Consider the following 10232-nt stretch of genomic DNA (forward strand, 5'->3'; position numbering starts at 1 on the left):
CCCCCGAGGCCAGGCTCAGGTGTGGCACGTTAGAGGCGGCAGCTCGGAGAGGTGGAGGCTAAGGTTGCTGGATTAGGTCAGGAGTAGCGTTGGGGCCACGAGGAAATGTTGCTGATGAAGGTAAAGTCACCTGTTTTTAAAATCTGATTTCCTACAGAAATGGGACTTGCATGGTTTGGCTCCCTTGTTAACRTATGTTACAATGGTCCAGTGCAGTTGTACATGACAGAGGTGCAGAGCTTTCAAAGCTGTCCCACTCCCACATGCCTGAGGAGAGCTTGTGGCACATGTGAAGCGCAGTATCAAACTGGGGCCAGGTTGAACCTGAGTCACTGCAGGAGCTTAGGGGTCTCTAGGCCTTCATGCTGGACTGGCAGCATGCAGGGCTTGGGGCAACTGTAGCTTTCGCTGCTGCTGAGTGATGGATGTAATAAAGGAGCTGGTACGTTCAGGGAGAGCTTATGTCTTGTGAAGGCAAACTAGTGATTTTTGTAAGCAACAGGTAAGAGCTGACACAAAGTGTGTAACTAGCAGAAAGTTGGTGGAGTGACAAAGAATTTTCATGTGTAGAAACTCATGTATTTTCACTACTCACAGAAACGTGTTTTTAACATTTTCTTGCATATAGCAGTCTATGTGACGTTAATGGCAGACAAAGACTGTAGATCAACTACTAAAATCAGCCAGATAAAGGAAGCTAGAACACAAGAAAATTAGTTTTTTAATATCATGAAAGTTAGAAGACARTTTTATTCAAATCGGTAGCAGTATCTCCATTGATTTTGTTAGGCCAAAATTTACCAGGAATTTCTAACTTCACAGCTACCAGATGCACCAAAAAAAAAAAAAAAAAACTTGTGTTCAGGTCAATAGCCATTTCTAAGTGTACTTTACTTATCCTACTTGAGTATATATGAGAAGCATTTCTTGTATAATTATACAGCTGGTCAATAATACCATCATGAAAAATGGTTCAATAGCAGTAATATCCATCAAAGAACTGATAAATGTACAGAAGTATTATTTTCTCAAGAGAAATAATGTCTTTTTATGAGAGTTTCAGATAAATGGCTTCTCTCTTAAAATATGTTGCCTTTGGCTTGGCATTCAGTTTTGATGGATGCCTGGACTTCACCTTGGTATTTATTTAGCAGCAGGAGTCTGTTATCCCAAGAAAACATTCTATCCATTTGACATTATCTTTTAATTAGCATTTCTTTTTGTTCTGGCCCTTTGTGCATATGCTTCTGTATTAGTTCAGTATATCTACCTTTTATTGCTTGTTACTGACTGCTGAATGCTTGGTACTTAATTAGCATTTGAGTGTTGCTCGGTTAATTAGTTACAAATATAAGGTGATGTTATTCCATTTTCGTATAAATTAATTTTTAAAATTGGATTTAAAATAAATCTGCAGTTTCCTTATTTTTGGGATGTTGTAAGTAATTTTTTCTATGCCATCTGCCATTAATCATTCAGATCCAAACTATGACACTTACACCTCTCAAAATGGAAAGTTTGCTTGCTATTGGTTTTCCCCCCAAAAAAATCAAATGAAAATGTTCCCTCACTCATTCTGCTTAGCTGGAACATTCATTGCTTTCATTTTCCTCCTCTTGTGGAGTAAGCTGGGTTTTTCTAACTTGCAGACAGGGCTAAAGTAAAGCTGATTCCTAACAAGCTGCTCAACAGTACCTTTCTCTTTCTGCATCAATTGTCAAGGTGTGCTCTCTTGGAGGCCCCCAAGAAAGTGACAGCACTTCTATATATTCAGATTAATAACTATTCACTTTTGCTGTGATCTGATTCTTTTTGGCTTCAGCATAAAGAGAAAGATCAAGACATKTACCTACTCCAGAGCAGGGCGCACTATTTAAAATATTATAAATTACAAAATATTTTCAGTAATTTCTCTGCATTCTACATATATTTCTCATTTGGGCATTTTGTGATTGTTATCCTTAATRCTGCAGTAATTCCAAAGAGTTCCAGTTATGCACTTGGAATGCTGTATGAGCCAGCTATAAGTGGACAGTCCTTACCCCAGAGATTTTACCAACTGTGCAAAAAATTGCATTATTTTCATGATGGCAGTGAGCCTTACTACTGTCAGTTATCCTATTAACAGGTTTTAAAGAAGCCATATGGGGCATAGTGTTGTTTAATCTGGTCTTTTTATGTAGGAAGGTAACAATTTCCTCATGAACTAGGCCCAAAATATGAAAATATGAAAATCACCCATACTGGACACCCTCTGTGCTCCACTGTTTCTTTAGCAGAATTTTCAAGGCAAAATTRCAGACTGCTAAAATTTAGCAGAAACAGAGCTGAGCTAATAATGAAAATTTTGGCTGACTAGTCATTCTGAAAAAGTTTTTAAAGAAAATTTGGGGCTCAACTGATTTTTTATATCATTGCAATATTTAAAATAAATGACATTTTAAAATGAATCAGTTTATACTGAAATTATTTATTTAAAATATATATGTGAAATACTTTTAAAAATCTGACTCAAGAAACTTTAACATACATTCACAGAATGTATTGGAATAACTGAATCTATACTTTTTGATGAAAACTAGTTCTGCTGAGTTCTAATCTTCAGTTTACAAATTAGAAAAGCAAAGCAATAAAAATAAGTCAGCAACAAATACAGGAACATGACCTAAGTCTCCTAGAATAAAAACATGTGCTTATAGCATGCAGAAAATCATCACAGACCGTATAAAACACAGCTTTCTCTAAGTTTCTTGGTATCCTTTAAAAGTAGGCCCAAAATTCTCAGTAAAAATGAGGAAAGGAATTAATTACAACCTAGCTTGTACAGTATACCAACATTATTTTCAGACAGGTAACTCTATCTTCCCAAGACAAAGGRAATGTTTTCCCCTTAAACAGTTCTGCTTCTGTTGAGAGAAAGTGTAACTTGAATGGTTTTGACAATATTATGGATAACACTAGTGTCCCATTGTAGGGAGTTTATTAATTGTCACATGCTTGAAAGCACAGGCATATCATTGTWATAATAAATAGCCAGCAACCTATTAACTCTCAAGGTTTGGCTAGTTTAATATGCCCTTAATCATCGAGATCATTTATTTCATGCTGAAAATCATAAAAAGCACCTTTGAGAAGAGAGGGTTCTTTCCAAAGAGAAATAATTTTTTATAATGTGGCTTCAGTTTGAAAATGATTTAAATAAAGTTCCGTGGAATTCTTTTCAAGMTGTTTATTATTGCTCTTTTTTAAGTGCATGGATCCACCTGTGCAGATCCATTTGAAGGTGGATACTAGGGTCAGAATTGCTTCTAAAAAACAACTTTCAGACAAGCAGAAAAATCTGTCTGGTGTCCCCTATGAAAGAGATTGGCTGGTTCGGCCTGTCAGTAATTGYATCAGTTTGTCAAATCTATTTGTGATCTGTAGCACCTTCATTCTTTGGTAGAACAGAATCTATCAATRCTGGTTTTATTTGATAGTGATGATGATGATAGAGGAATGAGGAATTTTTGTTGACAGTCTACCTGATCTGCAAGGATGGTAAAAAACCATCATCTTCTCGACCTGTAATAGAACAGATGATGACTTTTCARTTCTGATATTTCATGATGGTAAAATGACTAAAACATTATGATGAATGGTGAAACATGGTAAATGTCTTACTGTATCAAGAAACAATAGGGTTATATTAGAGATAAAAGTCAGTGATTGCAAATTTCATGACACTAAATTCTCTCATAGGTGAAGCAGTCTGCCAAACTGAGAGTTATTGCACTTTACAATATTATTTTAGCCTGTTAGCAACTTTCCAGATGGATTTTACTTGTAACGCTGGTAGATTGCTCTGGAAGAAGGAGTATAATTCTGGTAGGTTTGATCATGGTCTGGCACATGCYGCTACCGTCCTCCATTATACAGAGGCAGCTTAGCTATGTCCAAAATTTCACCTCTGTTTTTTGTCACAGCAGAGAGTGCTCTGCAGAAAACTGTATGCAGATAACCTCATTTTCTTTCAGTTGTGAGATGCAAAATACTCTTACATTAAGATGTGTGATATGCCCTCGAGACTGAAAGAAGAGCTTATTCACAAATTCTTTGCTGTCAAATTATTATGATTTTAGGCTCTTGAAATAGACAGCATGAAGAAATGGACTCCAGGTAAGATCAGGGATGAAACACCTTTTAAAGGAATGTAAAACAAAAAGTGGGATTTTCCTTTACATTGGGCCTTACTTTTCCTGTAAGCATTTTTAATGGCAACACAGTACGTGAATTTCCACAGAAATTTGACTGTTTTTCAATGAGAGAAAACAAATATATGTAGTTTGAGAACCTGTGGTGCTTTAATCTCTGATCCTGAAGGCTTTTGTGTGTCATGTGGCATGACTGAGATCAGATATTTACTTCTGTGGTGTGTAGAGAATGTGAAATTATTGATTCCTGTAGTCCAGCAGAGCAGAAAAGGGTCTATGCTTTTTATAGCTTGGAAACTGTTACAGTTTTCTTCCCTTACAGCTGCTCAAAACAGCTGGAAATGCAGGGCCTGAGTACTCCTTAAAGATACCATTATTCTCCTCACAGTCTTATCTTTGTTGTTATTACCGTAAGTCCTTCTCCCTTGCTGAATTGCATCTAGCTGAAATCTTCAGTTTTTAAAACAATAGAGCATGCTATCACTAACCACCACTTCATACCTTCTGTGTCATGCCATTTTTAAAAGGGAGATGTAGTCTATTGCAGCAGAATGCAGATGAYACTAATCCCAGCAAGGGTTTATTTAAAATAGACTTAAAACAGCCTTTTCAGTTCACTAGTGTTATTCTRCTTAAGGCATTGAGATGACCAGTGAAGGAAGCTGTAAGACTGGCTTTAGTCTCTTRCAGTATAAATATCTGTAGGTTGATATTAAAGGGGAGAAAACTGTATTTAGGATTTAGCAATGAGGTGCTTTCCAAAGCAAGAAGAGTTTTCAAAACAGTAATTCATTTGCCACTTCCTTTAGAGRGACAACTAGATCTGTAACAGGGTGAACATGAGCATGAGAGAGAAACAAATTAAATTAATCTCTATTACCTCAAAACTGTCTCTGCCTTAATTTGTTTGCATTTCCCGAAAGCATATTTATAAGTATATATATATTATTTTTTCAGTACCAGCCACAGTGAAAACCTGAAGGCTAATACTCTGATAGCTACCAAAACAAGAACTACTGTGCATAACGTATAAAGTTTTCATAGTAGTCAGCCATAAGAACAACCAGATACACTAAAATGTTCTCAGATAATAATTAATGTGTTCAGCTAAGCACATTTAGTTGGCATTGGTTCTGTTCTGATTTCTAAGTGCTTTGATAATGTGATATTTAGTTTGCTTATAATCAACAAGAAAGTTGAGAAGTAAAATGCAAATTTCTGTCCTACATTTTCCAATTGTATTTGCTGTGAAGTCCATTCAGACAGTGCTGACTGARCTGACGGTACTCAGCTGGTGGTAAAAGTGTAATAAAGCATTGGTAAAATGTTAGAAAGTGTGCTATTTCTTATGCTACAAGGAAAAAGATTAAATTCCAGATTTCAGGACTTTTTTTTTGTTTCTGATGGCATTACGCAAGTTTCCTATTTTATAGATAACAATGCATTCTGTAGTACTTAATGAAATATTTCTTAAAAAGAAAACAAAATGTGATTTTATGGAATATTTCTAAAAATATCAACAGATAAAATAGAAGAAATCCCAAAGCATAGGAAAAAGATTCAAGTGTCTAGTCTAAAAGTGTCATGTGAAAAGATTAATTGGGATGACTGGAAAGTGCCCTATGTACACATTACACATTTGTCGGCATTATAACACTCTTGAATATTTTCACAATTTTGTACTATTTTTGAATTCATAAATTGTAAAATAATGATGCTGCAAGAGATACTATGAAGAAATTTCACTATCCATRTTTATCTAAACACAGTCAAAAAAAGCAGTGAAACCTCATTAATTATTAAAAAAGCATTAAAAAGCCTCTCTAAATATACCAGCTTTGTTCCAATCTTTAAAAGTTTGATTAGCTCAGAACGAGTCAGACACTCTAAAGTAGAGTCAAAAGTCTTCAGCTGAAATTCTCTACCAGTATCATGAGATGTTTACATTTAAGAATAACTAGGTTGGACTCATTTGATCTTAAATTATGGCACAGCTCAAAGGTGAGTTAAAAATTAAATGAAAAAAAGATACTTGCTTTTTGGAAAGCATGTATGCTAGCGACCCTTCATAATGTCCATACAGAGGAATGAAGTTTCAGAAAAAGATAAAACTTTCATTTTCCTCATTATTTTCCATCTGACAATCAGGCAGAATTAGAGCAAAACAAAAACACATTTTCCAACTGTCTCAGCAAAACTTCTCTTTCTGTTTAAGGAGCAGCTYGTTTCTCATTTTAATTCCACAGGAAGTTGTTTTCACAAAAATATGTGCTGATCACAGAGTATGATAGCAATAAACATCCTTCATTTCTAAGGCTAATAGCCTGCTCATCAGTTGAAGAATGTCAGTGACCAGCAATTAGCACCATTCTTACTTGTCTACTGTGATTACACCAATTCTCGTATTAGTACTGCTTTAATTGTAGCTTATATCATCTTAATTCATGGTGGGTGGTTTTTTAATGCAGCAGCCTTGTGCAGGGTTTTTTCAGAGAGGTCTTTGTCCGTATATCAGCACTATCTGAATAGGTAATTGAAGACTACAAAATTGTACATGTGAAAAAGGAGGCATGTTAAATTTGCACAGATAACCTTATTCTGGCATTTACTAACTTTTCAGTGCTTATTCTTTTAATTTTCTTACATTTTTAGCTTATTTTTATTTGAACATATTTGTAGGTTTTGTAAGATCTTGTCTTCTAGCAAGCTATTACTGGTTTATTTGGATATTTGCATGACTTAAAGTGGTGGTTGGTGAAACACAAAGCAAAAGTAAACAGCAGTTTTCCCTGAGCAGATTAACTTCCTTACAAAACCCAACATTCCCATCTCCACAGTGCAGATGTTTCATTCATGTAAATTGAACAGTTGCAGTATGTTTCATTTATGTAAATTGTCAAGATAGCTAAGTCTTTGGGGAGGTACCTTCTTCATACTTTCAAATATTTTTAAATAGACAGAACTTGAAGGCCACAGATATAACTATCACAGATGATTTTTATCTCATTGTAAATGCTCCATTGATACGGTATGATACCAGCACCCTCCTGAGAAGACCACAAAATGTCATAGTGTACTGTGGACTTGAGGTTGGCTGATAGATAGGTAAAGACACAGGTAATTACAAACTCCCTAGTGAGCTCCAGAAATAGAAGACCATGAGTTATTTTATCAGGGTTTGAAATAGGCTGTATATAATAGTTACTCAGATGGATACACTCTCCTGGTAATGCAATATGCTTTGATAATGCGTTATGTTTCATTTTTCCCATTTACTGGAGTACTTGTATAGAATTGGCTGACTAGCAGTGATGTAGTCAAGGACAGGTACAGTTTATCCCTTTTTAATTCTGGCRTCATACACACTAATTTGACCTCTCTAGAGAATGTTCCCACTTCTTGGGGGTCTACCTTGGAACACTGAAGAGATCACTTACTTTCTTAATTCTTAGACAATCACACTTGGCTACTCTTTTATAAACCAGGACAGAAGAGATAGCTGAGAGAAAGGGGAGGAGGAAGGGGGTGAAGGACAGTTCCACGCAAATGTAAAACTTTGGTTACCTTCTGATTTTAGTATTCGATATCCAAGTWGTTGGTTCTTAATAGAAAAGCAAATCCTTACATGTTAMAAACCTAAAATTCAGCAGTTTGCAAGGCCAATCTGTTTCATCTGCACTATTAACTCTAGTATGTAATACCCATTTGTAATATCATAAGTAAAATGTAATTAACATTATTCATTCATTATCAACGTAGGCTAGAGCACTGGGGAGTCACTTTGGTATCAGGCAAAATGGCAACACTGACAGATGAAGAGTAACTGTTGAACTGCAACAAAATGTTAAATCATAACATGTAAATATACACGGATATAATCAATGGCCAGGTAAAAAAAAATTAGGTCACCAGATTGAGCTACAGGACCTGGCTTATGCTTGTGGGACAGGCAAGATCTATTTTTGAAGTAATGTGTTGTCTCCTATTGTCTCCAGTGTGTTAGAAGAGTTACCTTCATTCTTATTTTTTATTTAAGTAGGGGAAACATTAAAATATGTCTTTTGGTTTGAAACARAAGTAGATTTATCTAGTTAAAAAGATATCTTGCTTAGTCTTACAGGGCACTAATGTTTTCCTTTAACGTTAGTCCAAACCTGCACCAATGCCAGTAGAAGAGAATATAGTCTGTAGCAGGATTCAGGACAGTATTTGCAAAAYGCTAACACATTGCAATCAAATTCTAGGCCATATATCCATTTGCTCATTTCACAGGTTTGGATCAATTTGTAGCAAAAGAAGCACTTTAAATATAACAATTTACAGGACATATAGTGCACAAAGATAAGCATATCCAAATCTACTGAGGAGCAGAGTGTCTGTAATCATAATGATGTAATTTTTTAAAGAATATCCAACGTCAGTAGTATATTTAGTTATTTTTACAGATGGGTACCGCACTGAGGGAATATCTTGTGCATTATTGAGTTGTTTTTAGTTAAATTATACTTTTTACAAGAAATAGATCAAGGATTAAGAAAAGGGCATAGTTAAAACTGACATATGCATAATATTCAAATTACTAACCATATGTTAATATTTTGCAAATACAGAGCTTGCATGTGCATATAGTCCTGGAACATAACTAATCTTTTTGCTTCAGTSCAAGGTGAAAATCAGGTGTAAAATGAAAGGAAAAGAAATCTTCATGGAACTTTCAGTGTAAGTTTTTAAATATAATTGAGTTACTCATAATCCATAAAGCTAAGCAGCTGCAGGATTCRATCTGAAAGAGAACTCTATGAATGTTTGTTCAGAAATCACTAAATCTAACTATATCATATTACAGAACTATGCTATRGATAGTGTACATTTTTTTTCTGAATTAACTTTAAAGTTAAAACTATGAGGGCTATTCATTATTTACAGAGAAAAATCTCATTTGGCTGCTATTTTTCACCAAGTACTTTTCCATTTGAAAGGGTCATTTGATTGTAATTAAGCCAAGTGTTAAGGAATAATTCACTAGCTTTTCCTTCATCCTATCCTATTAATTAGTTTGAGCCAAAAAGCTCAAACTTTCAAATAATAACAAATCTTTATTTAAGTAATTGGTAATACTCAAAGACTCAAAGCTATTAYAGCAGTCAGTCAGGAACAAAGATTCTCTTTGTGAAAGAAAATTAATAAATAAAAATAATATTTTCATCAACTTAAAAAATTTCAAAAATTTAGGCCTTCATACAACATAATATTGGGCATCTATGTGTAATTTCATATGATAAACACAGAACTAAAATTGGCATCCTTGTAATTAATTTACAGTGCTACTGCATAAAAATAGAGAGAAGAATTCACAAAAAGAAACTACAYGCTGTGGAGTTACTTTAAATTTTCTTTCCTTTCTCTGTGAATTATGTCAGATACCTAGTTATATAAGACAGCAGAGCACTTTTCGAGCTCCTGTAATCTGAGGCGTTTAAGGAACCTTACAGATACTAAGTAGAACACCATGATTGTAAAATAATGTAATAATGAGCCAAATTCTGCTTATTTTATTCATATGTTTCACCCAAATTGTTGAAAACTAGTTGCATGAGAAAAGTAAGAACAAATATTGGAACACTGCTACTAAAAATGAACCAAAATTTAAAATTCGTAGGGAAACCTGTTTGCAAAYACCATACTTGTAGTTGTGATTCCAGGTTGCATTCACAGCTATGAAGGGCTGTGGGTCAGTCCTGCTAGAGAAAAAGCCAAATGCTGCAATTTTGCCCTGAAGCACAGTTCATCTTACAAGAACATTTAGTCTTGTAAGGTTTCTGTTGCTTACACTGTAACTAACCTAGGCCCTACCCTCAGCATCTGCAATGCTAATATGCTCTTATATTGATTTCCCTTTCTTTTTATTCCCCTGATCAGTATACTTACTGTGCAGATAGCTGATGTGAGATAATGATAACCTCTAGCCGTACTTAAAAGGAATGAAAAGCAGTAAGAGAAGTAAATGAGAAAAAAAGAATGCAAATGTCTCTCTAGAAT

The sequence above is a fragment of the Rhea americana genome, unplaced genomic scaffold, assembly GCF_003343005.1.
Source record: "Rhea americana isolate MKP2758 unplaced genomic scaffold, rheAme1 scaffold_19, whole genome shotgun sequence".
In the NCBI taxonomy this organism is placed as follows: Eukaryota; Metazoa; Chordata; class Aves; order Rheiformes; family Rheidae; genus Rhea; species Rhea americana.